The sequence below is a fragment of the Lissotriton vulgaris genome, chromosome 9, assembly GCF_964263255.1.
Source record: "Lissotriton vulgaris chromosome 9, aLisVul1.2, whole genome shotgun sequence".
NCBI lineage: Eukaryota > Metazoa > Chordata > Amphibia > Caudata > Salamandridae > Lissotriton > Lissotriton vulgaris.
In genome coordinates this window covers 653453424-653479002 of record NC_141697.1, presented here as the reverse complement: position 1 = coordinate 653479002, position 25579 = coordinate 653453424, and the positions used below count along the sequence as shown (strand labels likewise).

The 25579-nt window shown below is 50.7% G+C and overlaps 1 protein-coding gene across 1 annotated transcript in view; it reads right to left on the bottom strand.

The window, feature by feature from the left end:
- LOC147692048 (uncharacterized) overlaps positions 1-20286 on the bottom strand; it is a 55683-nt gene extending 35397 nt beyond the window's left edge. The window contains exon 1 of the mRNA XM_086938356.1: positions 20185-20286. The gene's annotated coding sequence lies outside the window, so the exon portion shown is untranslated. The remainder of the gene's footprint in view (positions 1-20184) is intronic.
- Between the last annotated feature and the right edge of the window lie 5293 nt (positions 20287-25579).

The following is a 25579-nucleotide window of genomic DNA, read 5'->3' as shown; positions in this document are numbered from 1 at the left end:
TGGAGCTGTGTAGGTGAAGCTGTGTGGTGGGTGCATCGGTGGAGCTGTGTCGGTGGAGCTGAGTGGTGGCTGCATCGGTGGAGTTGGGTGGTGGGTGCATCGGTGGAGCTGTGTCGGAGGAGCTGTGTGGTGGCTGCATCGGTGGAGCTGTGTGGTGGCTGCATCGGTGGAGCTGTGTGGTGGCTGCATCGGTGGAGCTGTGTGGTGGGTGCATCGGTGGAGCTGTGTCGGTGGAGCTGTGTGGTGGCTGCATCGCTGGAGCTGTGTGATGGGTGCATCGCTGCAGCTGTGTAGGTGGAGCTGTGTGGTGGGTGCATCGGTGGAGCTGTGTGGTGGGTGCATCGGTGGAGCTGTGTGGTGGGTGCATCGGTGGAGCTGTGTCGGTGGAGCTGTGTGGTGGGTGCATCGGTGGAGCTGTGTCGGTGGAGCTGTGTGGTGGGTGCATCAGTGGAGCTGTGTGGTGGGTGCATCGGTGGAGCTGTGTTGATGGAGCTGTGTGGTGGGTGCGTCGGTGGAGCTGTGGCGGTGGAGCTGTGTGGTGGGTGCATCGGTGGAGTTGGGTGGTGGGTGCATCGGTGGAGCTGTGTGGTGGATGCATCGGTGGAGCTGTGTGGTGGATGCATCGGTGGAGCTGTGTGGTGGATGCATCGGTGGAGCTGTGTGGTGGATGCATCGGTGGAGCTGTGTGGTGGGTGCATCGGTGGAGCTGTGTGGTGGGTGCATCGGTGGAGCTGTGTGGTGGGTGCATCGGTGAAGCTTAGTGGATGCATTGGTGGAGCTGTGTGGTGGGTGCATTGGTGGAGCATCGATGGAGCTGGGTGGTGGGTGCATCTGTGGAGCTGGGTGGTGGGTGCATCTGTGGAGCTGGGTGGTGGGTGCATCTGTGGAGCTGTGTGGTGGCTGCATCGGTGGAGCTGTGTGGTGGCTGCATCGGTGGAGCTGTGTGGTGGGTGCATCGGTGGAGCTGTGTCGGTGGAGCTGTGTGGTGGCTGCATCGCTGGATCTGTGTGATGGGTGCATCGCTGCAGCTGTGTAGGTGGAGCTGTGTGGTGGGTGCATCGGTGGAGCTGTGTGGTGGGTGCATCGGTGGAGCTGTGTGGTGGGTGCATCGGTGGAGCTGTGTCGGTGGAGCTGTGCGGTGGGTGCATCGGTGGAGCTGTGTCGGTGGAGCTGTGTGGTGGGTGCATCAGTGGAGCTGTGTGGTGGGTGCATCGGTGGAGCTGTGTTGATGGAGCTGTGTGGTGGGTGCGTCGGTGGAGCTGTGGCGGTGGAGCTGTGTGGTGGGTGCATCGGTGGAGTTGGGTGGTGGGTGCATCGGTGGAGCTGTGTGGTGGATGCATCGGTGGAGCTGTGTGGTGGATGCATCGGTGGAGCTGTGTGGTGGATGCATCGGTGGAGCTGTGTGGTGGATGCATCGGTGGAGCTGTGTGGTGGATGCATCGGTGGAGCTGTGTGGTGGGTGCATCGGTGGAGCTGTGTGGTGGGTGCATCGGTGGAGCTGTGTGGTGGGTGCATCGGTGGAGCTGTGTGGTGGGTGCATCGGTGAAGCTTAGTGGATGCATTGGTGGAGCTGTGTGGTGGGTGCATTGGTGGAGCATCGATGGAGCTGGGTGGTGGGTGCATCTGTGGAGCTGGGTGGTGGGTGCATCTGTGGAGCTGGGTGGTGGGTGCATCTGTGGAGCTGGGTGGTGGGTGCCTCGGCGGAGCTGTGTGGTGGGTTCCTCGGCGAAGTTGTGTGGAAGGTGCCTCGGCGGAGCTGTGTGGTGGGTGCATCGGCGGAGCTGTGTGGTGGGTGCATCGGTGGAGCTGTTTGGTGGGTGCATCGGTGGAGCATCGATGGAGCTGGGTGGTGGGTGCATCTGTGGAGCTGGGTGGTGGGTGCATCTGTGGAGCTGGGTGGTGGGTGCATCTGTGGAGCTGGGTGGTGGATGCATCTGTGGAGCTGGGTGGTGGATGCATCTGTGGAGCTGGGTGGTGGGAGCATCTGTGGAGCTGGGTGGTGGGTGCATCTGTGGAGGTGGGTGCATCCGTGGAGCTGTGTGGTGGGTGCATCGGCGGAGCTGTGTGGTGGGTGCCTCGGCGGAGCTGTGTGGTGGGTGCCTCGGCGGAGCTGTGTGGTGGGTGCCTCGGCGGAGCTGTGTGGTGGGTGCCTCGGCGGAGCTGTGTGGTGGGTGCCTCGGCGGAGCTGTGTGGTGGGTGCCTCGGCGGAGCTGTGTGGTGGGTGGAACGGTGGAGCTGTATGGTGGGTGGAACGGTGGAGCTGTATGGTGGGTGGAACGGTGGAGCTGTATGGTGGGTGCATCTGTGGAGCTGTGTGGTGGGTGCATCGGTGGAGCTGTGTGGTGGGTGCATCGGTGGAGCTGTGTGGTGGGTGCATCGGTGGAGCTGTGTGGTGGGTGCATCGGTGGAGCTGTGTGGTGGGTGCATCGGTGGAGCTGTGTGGTGGGTGCATCGGTGGAGCTGTGTCGGTGGAGCTGTGTGGTGGGTGCATTAGTGGAGCTGTGTCGGTGGAGCTGTGTGGTGGGTGCATCAGTGGAGCTGTGTGGTGGGTGCATCGGTGGAGCTGTGTAGGTGGAGCTGTGTGGTGGGTGCATCAGTGGAGCTGTGTCGGAGGAGCTGTGTGGTGGGTGCATCGGTGGAGTTGGGTGGAGGGTGCATCGCTGGAGCTGTGTAGGTGGAGCTGTGTGGTGGGTGCATCGGTGGAGCTGTGTGGTGGGTGCATCGGTGGAGCTGTGTAGTTGGAGCTGTATGGTGGGTGCATCGGTGGAGCTGTGTGGTGGGTGCATCGGTGGAGCTGTGTAGGTGGAGCTGTGTGGTGGGTGCATCGGTGGAGCTGTGTGGTGGGTGCATCGGTGGAGCTGTGTGGTGAGTGCATCGGTGGAGCTGTGTGGTGGGTGCATCGGTGGAGCTGTGTGGTGGGTGCATCGGTGGAGCTGTGTGGTGGGTGCATCGGTGGAGCTGTGTGGTGGGTGCATCGGTGGAGCTGTGTGGTGGGGGCATCGGTGGAGGTGTGTGGTGGGTGCATCGGTGGAGCTGTGTGGTGGGTGCATCGGTGGAGCTGTGTGGTGGGTGCATCGGTGGAGCTGTGTGGTGGGTGCATCGGTGGAGCTGTGTGGTGGGTGCATCGGTGGAGCTGTGTGGTGGGTGCATCGGTGGAGCTGTGTGGTGGGTGCATCGGTGGAGCTGTGTGGTGGGTGCAGCTGTGGAGCGGTGTGGTGGGTGCCTCTGTGGAGCTGTGTGGTGGGTGCCTCGGTAGAGCTGTGTGGTGGGTGCCTCGGTAGAGCTGTGTGGTGGGTGCCTCGGTAGAGCTGTGTGGTGGGTGCCTCGGTGGAGCTGTGTGGTGGTTGCATCGGTGGAGCTGTGTGGTGGTTGCATCGGTGGAGCTGTGTGGTGGTTGCATCGGTGGAGCTGTGTGGTGGTTGCATCGGTGGAGCTGTGTGGTGGTTGCATCGGTGGAGCTGTGTGGTGGTTGCATCAGTGGAGCTGTGTAGGTAGATCTGTGTGGTGGGTGCATCGGTGTAGCTGTGTCGGTGGAGCTGTGTTGTGGGTGCATCAGTGGAGCTGTGTGGTGGGTGCCTCAGTGGAGCTGTGTAGGTGAAGCTGTGTGGTGGGTGCATCGGTGGAGCTGTGTCGGTGGAGCTGAGTGGTGGCTGCATCGGTGGAGTTGGGTGGTGGGTGCATCGGTGGAGCTGTGTCGGAGGAGCTGTGTGGTGGCTGCATCGGTGGAGCTGTGTGGTGGCTGCATCGGTGGAGCTGTGTGGTGGGTGCATCGGTGGAGCTGTGTCGGTGGAGCTGTGTGGTGGCTGCATCGCTGGAGCTGTGTGATGGGTGCATCGCTGCAGCTGTGTAGGTGGAGCTGTGTGGTGGGTGCATCGGTGGAGCTGTGTGGTGGGTGCATCGGTGGAGCTGTGTGGTGGGTGCATCGGTGGAGCTGTGTCGGTGGAGCTGTGTGGTGGGTGCATCGGTGGAGCTGTGTCGGTGGAGCTGTGTGGTGGGTGCATCAGTGGAGCTGTGTGGTGGGTGCATCGGTGGAGCTGTGTTGATGGAGCTGTGGTGGGTGCGTCGGTGGAGCTGTGGCGGTGGAGCTGTGTGGTGGGTGCATCGGTGGAGTTGGGTGGTGGGTGCATCGGTGGAGCTGTGTGGTGGATGCATCGGTGGAGCTGTGTGGTGGATGCATCGGTGGAGCTGTGTGGTGGATGCATCGGTGGAGCTGTGTGGTGGATGCATCGGTGGAGCTGTGTGGTGGGTGCATCGGTGGAGCTGTGTGGTGGGTGCATCGGTGGAGCTGTGTGGTGGGTGCATCGGTGAAGCTTAGTGGATGCATTGGTGGAGCTGTGTGGTGGGTGCATTGGTGGAGCATCGATGGAGCTGGGTGGTGGGTGCATCTGTGGAGCTGGGTGGTGGGTGCATCTGTGGAGCTGGGTGGTGGGTGCATCTGTGGAGCTGTGTGGTGGCTGCATCGGTGGAGCTGTGTGGTGGCTGCATCGGTGGAGCTGTGTGGTGGGTGCATCGGTGGAGCTGTGTCGGTGGAGCTGTGTGGTGGCTGCATCGCTGGAGCTGTGTGATGGGTGCATCGCTGCAGCTGTGTAGGTGGAGCTGTGTGGTGGGTGCATCGGTGGAGCTGTGTGGTGGGTGCATCGGTGGAGCTGTGTGGTGGGTGCATCGGTGGAGCTGTGTCGGTGGAGCTGTGCGGTGGGTGCATCGGTGGAGCTGTGTCGGTGGAGCTGTGTGGTGGGTGCATCAGTGGAGCTGTGTGGTGGGTGCATCGGTGGAGCTGTGTTGATGGAGCTGTGTGGTGGGTGCGTCGGTGGAGCTGTGGCGGTGGAGCTGTGTGGTGGGTGCATCGGTGGAGTTGGGTGGTGGGTGCATCGGTGGAGCTGTGTGGTGGATGCATCGGTGGAGCTGTGTGGTGGATGCATCGGCGGAGCTGTGTGGTGGATGCATCGGTGGAGCTGTGTGGTGGGTGCATCGGTGGAGCTGTGTGGTGGGTGCATCGGTGGAGCTGTGTGGTGGGTGCATCGGTGGAGCTGTGTGGTGGGTGCATCGGTGAAGCTTAGTGGATGCATTGGTGGAGCTGTGTGGTGGGTGCATTGGTGGAGCATCGATGGAGCTGGGTGGTGGGTGCATCTGTGGAGCTGGGTGGTGGGTGCATCTGTGGAGCTGGGTGGTGGGTGCATCTGTGGAGCTGTGTGGTGGGTGCCTCGGCGGAGCTGTGTGGTAGGTGCCTCGGCGGAGCTGTGTGGTGGGTGCATCGGCGGAGCTGTGTGGTGGGTGCATCGGCGGAGCTGTGTGGTGGGTGCATCGGTGGAGCTGTTTGGTGGGTGCATCGGTGGAGCATCGATGGAGCTGGGTGGTGGGTGCATCTGTGGAGCTGGGTGGTGGGTGCATCTGTGGAGCTGGGTGGTGGGTGCATCTGAGGAGCTGGGTGGTGGGTGCATCTGTGGAGCTGGGTGGTGGATGCATCTGTGGAGCTGGGTGGTGGATGCATCTGTGGAGCTGGGTGGTGGGTGCATCTGTGGAGCTGGGTGGTGGGTGCATCTGTGGAGGTGGGTGCATCCGTGGAGCTGTGTGGTGGGTGCATCGGCGGAGCTGTGTGGTGGGTGCCTCGGCGGAGCTGTGTGGTGGGTGCCTCGGCGGAGCTGTGTGGTGGGTGCCTCGGCGGAGCTGTGTGGTGGGTGCCTCGGCGGAGCTGTGTGGTGGGTGCCTCGGCGGAGCTGTGTGGTGGGTGGAACGGTGGAGCTGTATGGTGGGTGGAACGGTGGAGCTGTATGGTGGGTGGAACGGTGGAGCTGTATGGTGGGTGCATCTGTGGAGCTGTGTGGTGGGTGCATCGGTGGAGCTGTGTGGTGGGTGCATCGGTGGAGCTGTGTGGTGGGTGCATCGGTGGAGCTGTGTGGTGGGTGCATCGGTGGAGCTGTGTGGTGGGTGCATCGGTGGAGCTGTGTGGTGGGTGCATCGATGGAGCTGTGTGGTGGGTGCATCGGTGGAGCTGTGTGGTGGGGGCATCTGTGGAGCTGTGTGGTGGGGGCATGTGTAGTGGGGGCATGTGTGGTGGGTGCATCGGTGGAGGTGTGTGGTGGGTGCATCGGTGGAGGTGTGTGGGGGGTGCATCGGTGGAGCTGTGTGGGGGGTGCATCGGTGGAGCTGTGTGGTGGGTGCCTCGGTGGAGCTGTGTGGTGGGTGCCTCGGTGGAGCTGTGTGGTGGGTGCCTCGGTGGAGCTGTGTGGTGGGTGCATCTGTGGAGCTGTGTGGTGGGTGCATCTGTGGAGCTGTGTGGTGGGTGCATCTGTGGACCTGGGTGCATCGGTGGAGCTGGGTGGTGGGTGCATTGGTGGAGCTGTGTGGTGGGTGCATCGGTGGAGCTGTGTAGGTGGAGCTGTGTGGTGGGTGCATCTGTGAAGCTGTGTGGTGGGTGCATCGGTGGAGCTTAGTGGGTGCATTGGTGGAGCTGTGTGGTGGGTGCATTGCTGGAGCTTAGTTGGAGCATCGGTGGAGCTGTGCGGTGGGTGCATCAGTGGAGCTGTGTGGTGGGTGCATCAGTGGAGCTGTGTGGTGGGTGCATCAGTGGAGCTGTGTGCTGGGTGCATCTGTGGAGCTGTGTGGTGGGTGCATCAGTGGAGCTGTGTGGTGGGTGCATCTGTGGAGCTGTGTGCTGGTTGCATCTGTGGAACTGTGTAGTGGGTGCATCGGTGGAGCTGTGTGGTGGGTGCATCGGTGGAGCTGTGTGGTGGGTGCATCGGTGGAGCTGTGTAGGTGGAGCTGTGTGGTGGGTGCATCTGTTGAGCTGTGTGGTGGGAGCATCTGTGGAGCTGTGTGGTGGGAGCATCTGTGGAGCTGTGTGGTGGGTCGTTCGGTGGAGCTGTGTGGTGGGTGCCTCGGTGGAGCTTTGTGGTGGGTGCATCGGTGGAGCTGTGTGGTGGGTGCATCAGTGGAGCTGTGTGGTGGGTGCATCAGTGGAGCTGTGTGGTGGGTGCATCGGTGGAGCTGTGTCGGTGGAGCTTTGTGGTGGGTGCATCAGTGGAGCTGTGTGGTGGGTGCATCAGTGGAGCTGTGTGGTGGGTGCATCGGTGGAGCTGTGTCGTTGGAGCTGTGTGCTGGGTGCATCGGTGGAGCTGTGTAGGTGGAGCTGTGTGGTGGGTGCATCGGTGGAGCTGTGTCGTTGGAGCTGTGTGCTGGGTGCATCGGTGGAGCTGTGTCGTTGGAGCTGTGTGCTGGGTGCATCGGTGGAGCTGGGTGGTGGGTGCATCTGTTGAGCTGTGTGGTGGGTGCATCTGTTGAGCTGTGTGGTGGGTGCATCTGTGGAGCTGTGTGGTGGGTGCCTCGGTGGAGCTGTGTGGTGGGTGCCTCGGTGGAGCTGTGTGCTGGGTGCATCTGTGGAGCTGGGTGGTGGGTGCATTGGTGGAGCTGTGTGGTGGGTGCATCGGTGGAGCTGTGTAGGTGGAGTTTTGTGGTGGGTGCATCGGGGGAGCTGGGTGGTGGGTGCATCATTGGAGCTGTGTGGTGGGTGCATCGTTGGAGCTGGGTGGTGGGTGCCTCGGTGGAGCTGTGTGGTGGGTGCATTGGTGAAGCTGTATGATGGGTGCCTCGGTGGAGCTGTGTGGTGGGTGCATTGGTGGAGCTGTATGATGGGTGCCTCGGTGGAGCTGGATTCAATGGTCTTATTACGAGGAGGCCCTGGTGTCAGAACACTCATGTTGTAATAAAACAACGGATAGTACATTATCTAGAGATGTATTTGAAATAAACTTCAAGAAATTTGTTTAGCAATATTAGAATCTGAGTGCTTACTCACTCAGCATCAGAGTGGTTAAACTGCTGACCATGGAACGACTAGTTTCGTTCTAATTGTGCAGTACGGTACAAATAAATCAGTTTTGTGGCGTTCATTTCTTCATGCATGCCAGGTCACGTGCTTTAAACCACAGCCATATTACGTAGGCCATGCATCTTAGAAAGGATTTCTAGTTACACTTTTTTTGGTCATTCCCTTTAGAGAACACACCTCAACTTTCACGAAAGTTACAGCACATTAACAATGAGAGCTGCATTAGTGAGCGCAGGACCCATGATCTTCAAATTGCACACAGTTCGCTACAACATGCACATTAACCCACTTAGCTATGACACCGCTCAGAAAAAAATGCCTTGATAGGGGAGGGTGACACAGAAATGAGCTGCAGGTGTGCTTCGTGCAAATTATGATGCGATATGTTTGGGGAGCACACTCACACACAACTCTACTCCACACTCCGAGCTCGTGCTAAAACCCGAATCTCGAGGGAGTTGTGTGTCTGTGACATCGTAACCTGGTAGCTTTTCCATCTTCCTTCCTTGTGTGCATCGTAATCGTCACACCGAAAATATCTGCAAATACACTCGTTCGAGAGATTGGAGCTGTCACTAGGGCGCTGGAGTCACAGCTGAGTTTGGAATGAAAGAGGCGGATGCGTGCACTCAGCATTCAAAGACCCTCGGACGCCTTAATCTACAACATGCACATTAACCCACTTAGCTATGACACCGCTCAGAAAACAAGCATTTACAATGCAATGGTCTCGGCATCATTAAAGGTGGAGCTATTGGCATTGCTCATGACATTTCTTTTTTTTCTTTAAATCATAAATAGATGGCATTGTCATTTACATTGCCAATACACACCACTCTGCACCTGCACTCACTGCTCTGCACACTCACTCTGCACTCACTGCTCTGCACTCACTGCTCTGCACTCACTGCTCTGCACTCACTGCTCTGCACTCACTGCTCTGCACTCACTACTCACTACTGTGCACTCACTGCTCTGCACTCACTGCTCACTACTCTGCACTCACTGCTCACTACTCTGCACTCACTACTCTGCACTCACTACTCTGCACTCACTACTCTGCACTCACTACTCTGCACTCACTACTCTGCACTCACTACTCTGCACTCACTACTCTGCACTCACTACTCTGCACTCACTACTCTGCACTCACTACTCTGCACTCACTACTCACTACTCTGCACTCACTACTCTGCACTCACTACTCTGCACTCACTACTCACTACTCTGCACTCACTACTCTGCACTCACTACTCTGCACTCACTACTCACTACTCTGCACTCACTACTCACTACTCTGCACTCACTACTCTGCACTCACTACTCTGCACTCACTACTCTGCACTCACTACTCTGCACTCACTACTCTGCACTCACTACTCTGCACTCACTACTCTGCACTCACTACTCTGCACTCACTACTCTGCACTCACTACTCTGCACTCACTACTCTGCACTCACTACTCACTACTCTGCACTCACTACTCTGCACTCACTACTCACTACTCTGCACTCACTACTCTGCACTCACTACTCACTACTCTGCACTCACTACTCACTACTCTGCACTCACTACTCACTACTCTGCACTCACTACTCACTACTCTGCACTCACTACTCTGCACTCACTACTCTGCACTCACTACTCTGCACTCACTACTCTGCACTCACTACTCTGCACTCACTACTCACTACTCTGCACTCACTACTCTGCACTCACTACTCACTACTCTGCACTCACTACTCACTACTCTGCACTCACTACTCTGCACTCACTACTCTGCACTCACTACTCTGCACTCACTACTCTGCACTCACTACTCTGCACTCACTACTCTGCACTCACTACTCTGCACTCACTACTCTGCACTCACTACTCTGCACTCACTACTCTGCACTCACTACTCTGCACTCACTACTCTGCACTCACTACTCACTACTCTGCACTCACTACTCACTACTCTGCACTCACTACTCACTACTCTGCACTCACTACTCACTACTCTGCACTCACTACTCACTACTCTGCACTCACTACTCCCTACTCTGCACTCACTACTCCCTACTCTGCACTCACTACTCTGCACTCACTACTCTGCACTCACTACTCTGCACTCACCACTCTGCACTCACCACTCTGCACTCACCACTCTGCACTCACCACTCTGCACTCACCACTCTGCACTCACCACTCTGCACTCACCACTCTGCACTCACCACTCTGCACTCACCACTCTGCACTCACCACTCTGCACTCACCACTCTGCACTCACCACTCTGCACTCACTACTCACTACTCACTACTCACTACTCTGCACTCACTACTCTGCACTCACTACTCTGCACTCACTACTCTGCACTCACTACTCTGCACTCACTACTCTGCACTCACTACTCTGCACTCACTACTCTGCACTCACTACTCACTACTCTGCACTCACTACTCTGCACTCACTACTCACTACTCTGCACTCACTACTCTGCACTCACTACTCTGCACTCACTACTCACTACTCTGCACTCACTACTCTGCACGCACTACTCTGCACGCACTACTCACTACTCTGCACGCACTACTCTGCACTCACTACTCACTACTCTGCACTCACTACTCACTACTCTGCACGCACTACTCTGCACTCACTACTCACTACTCTGCACGCACTACTCTGCACTCACTACTCACTACTCTGCACTCACTACTCTGCACTCACTACTCTGCACTCACTACTCTGCACTCACTACTCTGCACTCACTACTCACTACTCTGCACTCACTACTCACTACTCTGCACTCACTACTCACTACTCTGCACTCACTACTCACTACTCTGCACTCACTACTCCCTACTCTGCACTCACTACTCCCTACTCTGCACTCCCTACTCTGCACTCACTACTCTGCACTCACTACTCTGCACTCACTACTCTGCACTCACTACTCTGCACTCACTACTCTACACTCACTACTCTACACTCACTACTCTACACTCACTACTCTGCACTCACTACTCTGCACTCACTACTCTGCACTCACTACTCTGCACTCACTACTCACTACTCTGCACTCACTACTCCCTACTCTGCACTCACTACTCTGCACTCACTACTCTGCAATCTGCACTCACTACTCTGCACTCACTACTCCCTACTCTGCACTCACTACTCCCTACTCTGCACTCACTACTCCCTACTCTGCACTCACTACTCCCTACTCTGCACTCCCTACTCTGCACTCACTACTCTGCACTCACTACTCTGCACTCACTACTCTGCACTCACTACTCTGCACTCACTACTCTGCACTCACTACTCTGCACTCACTACTCTGCACTCACTACTCTGCACTCACTACTCACTACTCTGCAATCTGCACTCACTACTCTGCACTCACTACTCACTACTCTGCACTCACCACTCACTACTCTGCACTCACCACTCTGCACTCACCACTCTGCACTCACCACTCTGCACTCACCACTCTGCACTCACCACTCTGCACTCACCACTCTGCACTCACCACTCTGCACTCACCACTCTGCACTCACCACTCTGCACTCACCACTCTGCACTCACCACTCTGCACTCACTACTCTGCACTCACTACTCTGCACTCACTACTCTGCACTCACTACTCTGCACTCACTACTCACTACTCTGCACTCACTACTCTGCACTCACTACTCACTACTCTGCACTCACTACTCTGCACTCACTACTCTGCACTCACTACTCACTACTCTGCACTCACTACTCTGCAATTTGCACTCACTACTCTGCAACCACTACTCACTACTCTGCACTCACTACTCACTACTCTGCACTCACTACTCTGCACTCACTACTCACTACTCACTACTCTGCACTCTGCACTCACTACTCTGCACTCTGCACTCACTACTCACTACTCTGCACTCACTCACTACTCTGCACTCACTACTCACTACTCTGCACTCACTACTCTGCACTCACTACTCACTACTCTGCACTCACTACTCTGCACTCACTACTCTGCACTCACTACTCTGCACTCACTACTCACTACTCACTACTCTGCACTCACTACTCTGCACTCACTACTCACTACTCTGCACTCACTACTCTGCAATTTGCACTCACTACTCTGCAACCACTACTCACTACTCACTACTCTGCACTCACTACTCACTACTCTGCACTCACTACTCTGCACTCACTACTCACTACTCACTACTCACTACTCTGCACTCTGCACTCACTACTCTGCACTCTGCACTCACTACTCACTACTCTGCACTCACTACTCTGCAATTTGCACTCACTACTCTGCAACCACTACTCACTACTCACTACTCTGCACTCACTACTCACTACTCTGCACTCACTACTCTGCACTCACTACTCACTACTCACTACTCTGCACTCTGCACTCACTACTCACTACTCTGCACTCACTACTCACTACTCTGCACTCACTCACTACTCTGCACTCACTACTCACTACTCTGCACTCACTACTCTGCACTCACTACTCACTACTCTGCACTCACTACTCACTACTCTGCACTCACTACTCACTACTCTGCACTCACTACTCACTACTCTGCACTCACTACTCCGCACTCACTACTCTGCAATGTGCACTCACTACTCTGCAACCACTACTCACTACTCTGCACTCACTACTCTGCACTCACTACTCTGCACTCACTACTCTGCACTCACTACTCTGCACTCACTACTCACTACTCTGCAATGTGCACTCACTACTCACTACTCTGCACTCACTACTCTGCACTGACTACTCTGCACTCACTACTCACTACTCTGCACTCACTACTCACTACTCTGCACTCACTACTCACTACTCTGCACTCACTACTCTGCACTCTGCACTCACTACTCTGCACTCACTACTCTGCACTCACTACTCTGCACTCACTACTCTGCACTCACTACTCACACTCTGCACTCACTACTCACACTCTGCACTCACTACTCACACTCTGCACTCACTACTCTGCACTCACTACTCTGCACTCTGCACTCACACTTACACTCTGCACTCACACTCTGCACTCAACTCTGCATGCTGCATTCACACTCTGCACACTCACTCTGCACTCACTACTTCACACTCTGCACTCACACTCTGCTCACTCACTCTGCACTCACTACTACTCACTCTGCACTCACTACTTCACACTCTGCACTCACACTCTGCACTCACTACTTCACACTCTGCACTCTGCGCACTCTGAACTGTGCGCACTCTGCACTCACACTATAATAATCCTTATGCAGAATTCCTCTAAAGTATAAGCAGCTTGGGTTTTTCCTATAGGCGCCAAAGAGTCAATGATAGGAAAAGAGGGCAGAGAGTGCTAACCCCATCTCCCCACCCACAGACAACAAAAAATTATCTTCTGCGTTGCTTTGTTCTAATAATATGAATAAGGAATTTAAAGTATATGTATGGGCGAGTGGAAGGTGATCTATCGTATTCAATATATTTTAACACAATTGGTGTTCATGGTTACCTTTACAAACGTGAGATGAAGATGATGCTCACTTTTTAGTTATAGAAGGATATTTTGTCGAGTACATTCAAGTTCAACCCACTGGCTGTAAGCAACAAGCTGAGGATCAACGGGCGCGAAACAGCGTGGTGGGCGCGCACGAGACGCAGCGTGGGCGTGCACATCACCTGAAGATCCCTGGAGAAGACACCGAGTCTGCCTGCTGCCATGACTGACCCGCTGCGAGGGAAAGAGCCCGGTGAGTGGGGGTCGAGGGGGGGCGGCAGAGAGGGAGTCGGCAGAGAGGGAGGGTGTGTGTGTGTGTGTGTGCATGCGTGCGTGCGTGTGTGCTTCCGTGAGTGTGAAGCACTCACGGAAGGGTGAAGAGCAAGAGATGTGCACGGCTCCAGGAGGCTCGGCGTGCGCGTCCACGAGATGCAATCGGCGCTCGTTCACCGCTCTGGCTCCGTTGCGAGTGAACTCAGTCACAATAGGTCTCGAAGCCGAGACCTAAAAATGCCTTGATACGGGAGGGTGACACAGAAATTGAGCTGCAGGTGTGCTTCGTGCAAATTATGATGCAATATGTTTGGGGAGCACACTCACACACAACTCTACTCCACACTCCGAGCTCGTGCTAAAACCCGAATCTCGAGGGAGTTGTGTGTCTTTGACATTGTAACCTGGTAGCTTTTCCATCTTCCTTCCTTGTGTGCAGATATTTTCGGTGTGACGATTACGATGCAAATACACTCGTTCGAGAGATTGGAGCTGTCACTAGGGCGCTGGAGTCACAGCTGAGTTTGGAATGAAAGAGGCGGATGCGTGCACTCAGCATTCAAAGACCCTCGGACGCCTTAATGGCACATGGAATACTTTACAGCCTTCTAATGGCAGGCGGCGGTTATTGACTGGGAAGAACAAACAGAAAGCACCAGAAACGAGGCGGAAATGCAAGACACATGGCAAGCTGGAGGGAAAACGTGCGGTATCGGCCTCTGCTTTTAAGGGATCTGAGATTTAATGAAAGGTTGGTGCATTTCAAAGGCATGGTGTTTGACGTCTGTGCCCCTTCACATGCGCGGGAAAGGCGGGAAGACATAGCCCTACTTGGCTTTCTCTGCCCTGCTCTCTACAGAGAAATCTCCCGAATAGCCCCTGCATTCTGTTGGTTAGAGATGCTGATTTATCAATTGTTAAGGTAGGTGGAAAATAGAAATGGAACTGTCCCCGGAATGGGTAATCAGCATGCATGAAAGTCTACAATCCCTAAATAAAACGCCTGTCTCTAATTTCTTTATACCTCAAAGAAACAAGTTAAACAGGTTTTAAAAGGAGACACGGCCTCCGGCCGTGAAACTGAAAGTACGGCCGGCCGGCCGTGAATAATTAGGTGGTGACAAATGCGCTTGGAGGGCTGCCTTTGATGTGGTAATGCGAGGCAGGCAGGCAGGCGGCTGGTGGCATTGTGCACGCGCTTTTTAGGGCTCGCCTAGGGCTTGCGCTTGCGCAATGACCTAAAAAGCACATGCACTCAAAGGAATCGCCAGTGGAATCGCCAGTGGTGGTTAAACACTGGATAAGCCCCTATAGAGCTTCCAGCTGTGCACATGCGCACAGCAGGCGAGCCCTAAAAACATAGTACGTTTTGCAGAAAGCACTTTTAGAGGAAGGTTTGCATTGTCAGGCCAGGAAATAAACAAATTCAAAACAACATTAACATCCAACAATTTGTTATACTTTGGTAGAGTACTAATAGAAAAATATTCTCCTTCAAAATGAAACAAATGAGTAGCTGTGATCCCACCTGTTTACCATTAATATAGGGATGGTTCATGGAGATTGCTGCTCTGTACAAGTTGATGGTTCTGTATGATTTACCTCCACTGGCTTCAGCTGATAAGAAATCGACAATGTAAATTATATAGGCTAAAAAGGGATTGATACGTTTTCCCAGCTGGACCATAAAGCCCAAGCGGACTTGTAAGCTTTAGTGGTGCCTGGGGACCAGGACTTGCTAATGAATACTGCAGCTTCTGGCAAAATGAAATTGATAGATAGGTTGGGCCTGCAATTTTCCATGTAGAGAGAGTGAGGGAGTTGTCGAGCTCTGGGTTGTAAGGGTTGCCCAAAGGATCCAGAGGAAGACTGGGAAAGGACGGGAGAAAGACAGGAAAGTCTACTGATAGTTTGAGAAGGGGAGGAAACCATACCTGAGATTACCAGAACGGGACCACTGTCACCAGGGGAACATCCTTTACAACAAAACTTTTTCCACGCAGTACCTTTACAACGCAGGATTTACAATGCAAGTCGTTACAACGACTTGCGCTGGAGGGCGCTGTAAGATAGGGAATAGTTTAATTAACAATCCAAAACCTTCCCAACTATCCACAGGGACTGGAGTTGGAATAGTAAATTAAACTATTCACTATCCAGCGCCCCCCAACGCAAGTCGTAACGACTTGCGTTGTAAAACCTGCGTTGTAAAGGCATGCGTGGAAAAAGCATGCGTTGTAACGACATACATCCCACACCAGAGTATCTTTCTGCTGTCTATCCTGAGCCAGAACTCTAACTCTATTGATCATAAGGAAAGGAGGAATTGTACAAGTCTTGTAAAAAGTCAACTGTAGCTAAAGGTAGAGAGTCCAGACGCCAACAGAAGAAACAAGGTAACTTGGAGTTGAGCAGGGAAGAAAAAAGATTGAAAAAAAGATTGGTCCTCGGACCTGATAATTCTCACCTCGGTGCCTATTCTAATCATGAGTCCCACTCTGCACCTATGGGCAATAGCTTGCTTAATCTCTACAACGGCCCCAACAACGCTGAGGATGCCTGACTTCACCTTGGGGGTGCCCAGGAGTGGGCTCCTCACAGAGAAAGGTCAGGAAGGGTTCCTCGGCGGTATTCGTAAAAGCGCCAAGATGCCTACGGGTAGTCGTGCGCTACACAAGTGCGTAATCATTTCATTTCATTTCAAGTCTCCAATTGCTGGAATCCTGTAAATGACAGGAGTGCAAGACTGATATCGAATTTCGAGCGCCTGGTAAGTATTCTGCTCAAACCGAGATTTTGTTGAGTAGGCAGATTTTCTGAAAACATTTTGCCAGTCGGCTAATGGTCTGGATTTGGTGCCTCCAAAATGATTGATATAACGTACTGCGGAGATTTGTCAATGCCGAAAAGAATGGAGCACTGTACCCTGTCTTTTACGATACTTGGGATTGCAAAGGAGCCTGCCAGCATCTCTAAATTGTTGATGTGCAATTTGGACTCCTCGAGCGGCAATATACCTCCAGTCGATATTGAACCACAGCGGTCGCCCCAGCTCGCTCGACCTGCATGTGATTTTAATACAAGATCAGAGCTGATGCGAAGATACTCCAGCCCTTCCAGGGGTCTAAATGATCGATCTACCATTAAAGTTCTAGACGGGGCTCTGCATCGATGCTGATAGAATCAGAATAAGCAAGGACGTTTCTCAGGTGATGAATCTTGAGACATAGAAGGGCCGGGTAAAGAAGTGGACCCGTAAAGATGGCCTGGATGGAAGATGACAGGAAACCTACCACCCTCACTAATGATCTGAGGGACATTTGGGAACTGCAAAGTATGTGAAGAAGGTCGCTTTTGACAGCTTTTACTTTTTGTTGAGGAAGGTGAAGAGTAGAACTTGAAGAGCTCACAAGCAAACCTAGAAACTCTATCTGCTGAGTGGGAATCATTATAGATTTTTCTGTGTTTACCAAAAACCCAACAATTATAGCAGAGAACAAGTGAGATGAAGATAGGAATGAAGAATCTGAATATTTTGATTCATGAGCAGTATATCGTCCAGGTAAATTATCAGTCTGATCTCTAGAGACCTGAGGTACGCAACCACTGTTCTATTACTTTTATAAAGCCGCATGGCGCAGAAGAAAGACCAAAGTGAAGTGAAGAGAGTTGGTAAGTTTGTCCCTGCCACTGAAATTGAAGAAATTTACTGTGAGAAAATACTTTTTTCAGAGATTGTTGGGCCTTATCAATAGATGAAAACGAAGTAACATAACGGCTAAGGTCCTTGATAAAGGAGTCCCCAAAAAGAAGACCATCTTCCTTGTTACCTGGATCAAGAGTTATCAGATTCACTAGCTTTGGGTCCAGTTTTATTAGGAGACCTTATGTTTTGCACTTAACCCCTTCCAGGCTCATGACGAGCTGGACTCGTCAAGGTGTAGCCTCCTCGCACACTGATGACGAGCCCAGCTCGTCATGAATAATGGGATTTATGGAATGGCAGCACAGGAGGGGAATTCAACTAGCGCGGATGTGGTTAAAATAAGTTTTGGAATTCCCCTCCTTCGTAGGAAGCCTAGGAGGAATGATGTCCACGTTTTGGTGAGAGGAAACATCACTGCTCATAAGTACAATTTCAGGAAGTGGAATAGATGTGTGTTTCTTTTTTTATAGTTAAAGACAGCATATTGCACACAAAAAAAAGACAGCATTTTGCGTTTTCGGCTTTACCCCGCAGAACGGGCCACCAGTGTCTTTGACATAATTGTCATTACAGAGTTTCAATATTTTTTGTCACCTGGTCAATAAAGGCCACAGCGGCTTGTTCAACTGAGGAATTAATAAAATAATTTAATTTGTTTTCAAATGCTTACCCTTCATCATTTTCCTCATTAACTAATGGAAAGCTGTCTAACTCCATAGTGAATACTCAATTTTCACAAACTTCAGGCTCAAAAAAGGTTAAAATTGCCAAAGAAACCCAAGGGCGGAGTGAAGCACCAAAACACTGCCTCAGAGGGTGAACGCGCCAAAAAAAGGCAGCAATAGCGATGAGGGAAGGCGGGCCATAAAGCCTTTCCCTTTGTTGTGACGTTGCGTGTTGAAACGGCGAAGGAAACCATCTCTGCTGAGAAGAGAAGCTGAAGGAAAGTTCCTTTGCCCAAATTAAAGCCTCAAATAAAGCCAAGACTGGCACAGCACTCAGCACGGAGAGAGGTAGAAGGGCAATAGAAAATGGAAGACGAGGAGCCGGTAAGATGCAGAGAGCAGCACAGCGCACGCAGTCGCATCGAGCACTCGACCCAGAACAAGGTACCATAGCCTACCAATAAACAATGTGTGCTAATGACAACTACAGAAAAAGCATTTTCAATGCAATAGGTCTCTCAATTGCGAGATTGTAAGCTATTGGCATTGTAAATGATAATGCTTTTATTTATGTGTTTTTCAAAGCAACACATTGTTAAAAGGCATTGTCATTTCTAATGCTAATAGCTCAAACTCTCGCAAATGCGAGGCCACTTTATTGGTGGCCACGCCCCTTTCTTTAGACAGTGCTCGTAGTATTCAGGTTACAAAGAACAGCGTCTAGTGAAAAGTGCGCAGTCAACATTAATGTGAAAGCGCGTATTGGACGCGTTTACACAATGTGTAAAAATAAATAAGGCTTTTGTAGCGCAGACGCTAAAGTGAAAGCGGTCACGCTGTAAATTAAAGAAATAAATAAGCGCAGCCGCTATAGTGAAAGCGGACCGTGCTGGAAATGAAAAAACACATGACTAATAGCAATATAAAAGGTGGCGGCGTGCTGCGAGGTCGGGGAAAATATAGGAAAGATCATTAAAGAAAATAATGCTCATCAACTAGCTAAAGTGGACTGTGTAAAACAAGTAAAAAGTCCAGTCATTGTGGGAGGTTACAAATGCAGGCAAGGCGGTTCCAAGGAGGGATTACTAAGCCTATTCACAAACACAAAGCAACGATTTTGAAAAGGACAGTAACAGGAACCAATTGAAAAGATGGGGGGAGCTTCTACGCCATACCTCAATGCCTCACAGAGTAGCGCATGCGCTGCCCATGCTCGAAGTAAATACCATAAAGGGAATAAATAATGTACTTATTTCGACTGTGAGCAGCAAAAAAAGAGGACTGTTTGCAGACAAGTGTGGTATTATACATAGTATAGGGTGACCAGGCGTCCCGGATTTGCCAGGACGGCCCCGGTTTTTCACCAGCTGTCCGGGTAGATTTCGAGAAATGTATCTCATGTCCCGGTTTTTGGAGAGGGTCGACTAAAAACGGGGGGAGTTTTTTTAATGTTTTACTAAGTGGGGATAGTTAGCAGTTGTTCCAAGAAAGCCATTTAATTCACAGGCAAGCTACTGGGTTTAAAAATTGCATCTAATATATGTTCTTACTGCCTATTTTGTAATTTTCTGCGGAGGTGCGCTGTCATTCTGTGCGTTCGCTTGATGTAAAATTATAGTTTTTTGCTTTAAAATTCTGTCACCCTAACATAGTATTGTGATACTTTTGGTTATGGTAATGATTCCGTTTTTTGTTCCCATAGTCTAGACTGTTGCTAAGCCTCTTGGGATTTGTAGTTTCAACGTTCTTGACTGCTGCTATAGAAATAAAAGAAAGATTAGAAATTATAATAGGAGCTTCGAGTCTTGACATAAAATTAAGAACAGACATTGATATGGAGCATTGCCCTGTATTCATGTCCTTAACCATAACAGCAAATTTGTTTGAAACACGCACCTAGTTACACGGGCCACGCCTCTTTTAGAGGGCCCCTCCTATTTCTTTAGCTCACTTAAAGCCCTGCTGTGCGGCATCTTACAAGCAAAGTAACTTTCCGATTACTTTTCATCTAAGCAGGAAGTAGCATTACCCTCTGATCCGTCCTATACCGTTGCTGCCCAGTGGCATCGCACCAATAGCATGGCTGCCCTCTGCCAAATCACATGTGCAGTGACAGTCGTATCGGTGCAGAGTGCGGTTGGAAACCTTATAACTGTCCTGCTTCCTCTCACCTGTACACTGATTACTTATCATAGCCATAGCACGCTCTCACCTGTACAGTAATCTCACCACAGCGCCAAAACGTCCGCGTCTCTTCTTCTTTAGTGTACTTATTTCAGTTTTTTAATAGAAAGTGAGAAAGGACTACACCACAGCCACCACAACTGACGTAGGACTGCGCTCCTAATCACAGGGTGACGGCCCTGTAGGCTAGCGACCTCGTATAGATTGCTAAATTACTTTATGTTGTGCATTGTTGCGGGGGTATGGTTCTAGCACTTAGATCGGCTGTCACATTTGAAGCCTCCCCACCCCAGTACAGACATAGCCTGCAACTGTGTACCGATGGCCTCCATGTCACGTAGGAAACGCTAGACATTGAAATCACTAGACCACATATCTAATCAAAGCTAGCAGTCTGACTCCACCATAGCGGACATATTGGGAGAAGAAAGTTACGAAAATCCATGTATGGTTTTAAATGTAAAAAAAATACCAACTTGTCATAAATCACACTACATGGAGCATTTACACCATTAGGCATTAAGTGAGTCTTTTTAAAAAACAAAACTGCAGGTTACATAATAAAAACCCGTCGCATCTTTCTAGGTCGTTAACTAAGAGGAGTGTGAATTGCTACCAACAAGGTAAGGTCCATGAGAGAAAAGCCTTGCAAAAGCGGCCACATTGCAAAAAATTTCAGAGGGCTTTTAATGGAACTCGCTGCTATTAGAATAGCTTGGCATGATTTTGTCAGCCGTGCCCAGTCGAACAGGCAAGCATTTACAATGCAATGGTCTCGTCTTTGTTAAAGTTAGAGCTATTGGCATTGCAAATGGCATTTTTTGTTTTAAAAAAAAAACATAAATAAATGGTATTGTCATTTACAATGGCAATAGGTGAGCATTAGAGAGTAGTAGAGAGTATTAGCAGACACAGAGCCCCACACACAGAGCCCCCCCCACACACACACAGAGCCCCCCCCCCCCACACACACACAGAGATGTGAAGCCGTATTACTAATATAGTGTGGAAATGCTATAATTTAATGAAAAGCTATGCATGTATGCTTCCTAGATGTATTATTGTGGCAGAAATTATGGAGAATGGTAAGAAAACAATGCATAATTGTTGCTTAAAAGGCTAGGTAACCACTAACAGGGTGAATATAGAATGGGGGGAGGTAAGCAGAAGGGCTATACTTAACAAGCATTGGAAATGCAATAGGTCTCGCAGCATTAGAGTTAGTGCTTTTAGAATTGTTTATGTTTTTTTTTGTAAATCTTTAGCATTTTTGTTTCCTGTAGCCAATGCTAAAGAATTAAAAAAAAAAGCCATAAACATTTCTAAAAGCTCTAACTCAAATGCTTCGAGACCTATTGCACTGTGTGAGGGTGAGGGGTTGAGGGTGAGTGAGGGTGAGGGTGGGTGAGGGTGAGTGAGGGGTTGAGGGTGAGTGAGGGTGAGGGGTTGAGGGTGAGTGAGAGTGAGGGTGAGTGAGGGTGAGTGAGGGTGAGTGAGGGTGAGTGAGGGTGAGTGAGGGTGAGGGTGAGTGAGAGTGAGGGTGAGTGAGAGTGAGGGTGAGTGAGGGTGAGGTATTGAGGGTGAGTGAGGGTAGAGGGTGAGAGAGGGTGAGGGTGAGTGAGTGTGAGGTGTTGAGGGTGAGTGAGGGTGAGGCATTGAGGGTGAGTGAGGGGGAGTGTGAGTGTGTAGTCATGCATTGAATAAGGGATGTGCAAAACCAAAATGTCTCTCTAGTAAACTTTTCGTAATACTTGCGAATGCATAATTGCTACCTGGAGTTAGCAGAGTTTTTTACATTTGTGTTTTCAAATTAAAATCAGGACTTTTGCTTCCCTTTTAAAATGTCGTGAGAAAATAAAGATCTCCAACATCCATCAAATTCGCGAGGCAAGTGGTGTTGAAATAAAATTGCGAGAAAGGAGTTCAACCACTTTCAGTGCCAACTTGCACTGAGAAATAATAATGTCATTTTGCAGGGAAAACTGCGAACTGACAAACATGAGGAAATGAAGAAAAAAAGTCGGGGAACATATGAAGGGCAATAATCGGGCGCCGTGTTAGACTTTCCTCACGTATTAAAATCTATGCAGGCAACATTAACCGTTTGTATCCTGCCTCCTAGAGGATGTTTGGAAGAAAGTGGTGGGAAATACTATATATGGCTTCTAGGTGCAGCACTTTCAGTTTAACTATAAATGAATGAATTAGTCTGCTCTAGGTTTCTGGCCAGAGTACCCAACCTCTACTGTTTAATTTGCACGTGATCTTTTCCTCAAGTCCCATGGACATGGTAGGACCTTTGATAAACCCGAGACTGGAAACTGTATTTCAAGTAAAATTTCCTATTGAAGGATCCGTCTGTACCCGTTCAGGCTGGTATCACTTGGCTATAACAAGCCTTTTTCAAGAGATTATTATATACACAATGTGAAACTATTTCATAGTGAAAAACGCAAGGACAAGGGGGAGACGATCAGAAGCTAAAAAGAAAGTCAAGCACAAGAAAAACAAACTATCAACGGAGGGAGAGGCAGGACTAATTATGTTAGAGTTGGAAGGACAACACCTCATTCTGCACTTGTAAAAAAACCATCAAAGGTAAAAACAAACAAGCAAAAGAAAGACAATCCAGCATCAACAGTCCGGAAAATATTAGAGAGGTACACCAGCAAGGGCAAGCGCAGACATAACATCTATGTCATGTCTTGTAAACCCACTCATGCATCTTTGAGCACAATACATACCTTGCATAAGCAGTACAGGAGAAGCAGACGCCGGAAATGCTGCAGTCAAGTGCACACTACTCTACTCCATCCGTGAGTGTGCGAGCACGTCAGCCATCACTGGAAGCTCGACTGCTCTTTCCTTTCCCCAGCCAAACAGGAAATTGCCTCTTGGGGGTGTGAGAGGACTGTGCCAATTGGAGGTGGTGGTGGTGGGGGGGGGGGGAGTGTTAGATTGTGCAGGCAGCTGCCTAGGCGCAGGGCACGGTAGCAATAACAGAAATATTAGAATAAAACCAGCAGGACAATTTTAATAACTATTCCATCTTCTCCCATTCATTGTTAGTGTAACTCATCTCAAATGTACTAAAGAATACTGAGCCGCCCGTGACTGGGTTTTAATCTTGTATTGTAGTATAGCTGTTTCTATGGTCAGGTGTTCTGTTGATTGTCATCGGATGCGTGGTTTGTGTTACGGTATTCAGTGTGAACGCAAGGAAGTTGCGTCACCTCAGGTTCCGGCGAGGTGGGAGCATGTCTCCAACCCATCATTCTTCTGTGAAGGCCGGCGGCTGTTAGTGGACTTGTCAGATCAGCGGACTGAGGTCAGCAACATGACAGCTCCCCGAGAAGCGCCTGCTAAAGGTAATGGAAAGAACTGCACCCCCGCCGCCATCATTACCAGTGGACGACCTCCATACAACAACGGGGCTCCTCCCTCCTAAACAACCTTCCCTCAAATGTACTATATTTAATCCGTTCCAAAGCAGGTGATTTACCCTTAAACATCGGTTGAGTACAAAGAACTGAAAACAACACTGCACACAACAGGAAGTAGCACAAGGAAAGAACACTGAAGGGTTGAGTAATCCAAATGCATCGGTGACTAAGAGGAGGATGGTTCGATCATGAGTAATCGTGAACCACCTTAATTCTACGCTGCAATTGACGTAATCAGGCTAGCCAGCCCTTTCATGCGAAGGTGTTTTCTCTGCTTGTCGGCACGACAGAGGTTACAGCAGTGCACCAGGTGGGTTGGGCCCTGTAGATTCTTTTTGTTCGTATTGTTTCAGACGCCCACTGACAGAACTTGGCTTGGTGGAAAAAATGCATGTAAAAGGCCTCAATCTCCGATTGAGTTCAGGTTTTTTTTTCTCTTTGAGATTATTACAAAATGTGTGCTCTGCACATGCATTAGAATAATTCTTCGACACCTTATGCATGGTGACAAAAGCCCCGTAGGGATGATTCCTCTGCTATTCATGTTCACAATCGCTGTATATAAAAAAATATATAAAAACAAGAAAAGAAACAAAAAGACGGGTAGGGAGAGGCGGCGGGAAGGGGAGGGGGCGGAGCGGGTTAAATTAAACAAACGAGACGGAGGGAAGAGAGGGGAGGGGGGAGGAGAAATGCGGCAGGCAGGCAGGGGAGGAGAGGAGGAGGGGGGAGGAGAGTAGGGGAGGCACGGCCTAGCGGCCGTGCAATCAAGTAGTGAGGGGGCGGAGCTGGGGGAGGCTGTGAGAGAGAGTAGGCGGCTGGGGGCATGTGCACGCGCATTTAAGCTCAATGCGCATGCGCATTGAGCTTAAATTTCTCGTGCACTGCAAGGAATCGCCACGATTCCTTGCAGTGTGGATAAAGAGCGGATAAGTGCCAATACTCTCGCCTTGCTCGATGCGCATGCGCATCGACAGGCGAGACCTAAAAATCAAACGTTTAATTGTGTTTGTTTCTATAATAGTTCCTGTTATGGCCCATGCGGCCTAAATAAAAATCAAGGGTTTGCGAGACTCCGAGACAATGATTTTCTACGTATGCACAACTATGCTCGAGAGATGTGCAAGCAGTCTGTGCTTGTGCAGCGTGGGTCAAGGTCAGCGTGGCCTGAAGAGCAGAATGGTGCCAAGATTGAGATGTACGAGTCATGAGCCTGGGAGAGTTTGGTGAAGTGACAAATTAAAGGACACAAGTGAAAAAAATGTAATAATAAACGATCAGAACTGTTATTAAGATTAGAACTATGACTTGGCAGAAGTATGGACAATGAGGAGATGAGGTGATCCTCATCCACCCCTTTAATGGACCAGTAAGAATCGAGCGTTGACCCTAAAAGTTTCAAATTTTAGATAGATAGTTAGGATAAAAGGGTATAAAAGATGTCGTTTGGAGAAAAGAAGAGAGTGTGCTTTTGAATTTATTTTTGCACCTCGGCATGCTGTCGGACTGATTGATTTTTCCATGGTGCAAACACTTTGAAATTTTCTTGACTTTAACTTTTGATGGGGACGGAGTCCTGATGGGAGGTGAATATCGAGAAAGAATAGAGAGGCTGTATTTGGGAACCATTCAACGTTAACTCTGATTTCCATTGCCGATATCATTGGTAATATGTCTTTGACTTATTTTTCTGAACTATTCTGCTATAAATGTAAACGGTTTGAATTTAATCTTCTTTTTCTTTAGGTGAATTTAAATTTTTAATGGTGGTCAAATTAGGGTTAAATAAAATAATGTCTTGCTAGGAGATAAAATCTTTAATAAAATTTAAATAAATTGAGAATTAAGCTGGTCTTGTTGTCCATTAGTTAACTTTTACTAGCTGATCCATTGACCAAACAGTGGGGTGTTTAAATGTTTCTTAAGAGTAAAACCATGGTAAGATCTAATAAACTGCAGATGTATATAGTGTATAAAATT